We start from the raw sequence: 696 nt of genomic DNA, 5'->3' as shown, positions 1-696 counted from the left end.
TATAAATAAAGCACAGCATGAAAATTCTGATTAGCAAATTATCAATAAGCACATTACCACTACTCAATGAAACTCAAATGTTTGTAAAATTAATGTACATAAAATACATAAATACTTACAATAGCAAAATTTAGAATTTATTTGTTTATTTATTTTTTGAATTGTCATATGTTTTTTTTTATCATGACAGAATTTATACATAAAACTTTTGATACAAATAATATTTAATTTTACTTTTGATTTACGAAAAAATCCGCAGCGGCTACTTAAACCACTTGGAGGTGTGTTCTGGATGAAGCCCGCCTTGTGACCTTAGTCAGTAAAGAACCACAATAAGGTAAACCAACCTATGTTGCCTCTAGTTGACCAACTTAAATCATGAAAAGCAATACACAACTCCGATGAGAAGTCAAACTTGAAATCTTGTGGTTACTAAGCCAAAATAGATAAATTACAAATATTTTTTGTGTAAATTTGACCTAGTTATGACTAATGAAGGCATTGAACTATGGGGTAGTAAATCCAATATAATAATCAAGTTGCGTGATAATCAAAACTTCCAAATCCAATTCTCGTGATAGCGGTCTATTTGTCCTTCTTAATTTGAGCTAATTAACTATAAGCGACATAAGTGGAGTTTAAAAAAAAAAAAAAACTATAAGCGACATAAGCGGAGTTTTCAAAAAAAAAAAAAAA

The sequence above is a fragment of the Ipomoea triloba genome, chromosome 16 (genome assembly GCF_003576645.1).
Source record: "Ipomoea triloba cultivar NCNSP0323 chromosome 16, ASM357664v1".
Taxonomy (NCBI): Eukaryota; Viridiplantae; Streptophyta; class Magnoliopsida; order Solanales; family Convolvulaceae; genus Ipomoea; species Ipomoea triloba.
Note: the sequence above shows the minus strand (reverse complement) of the source record.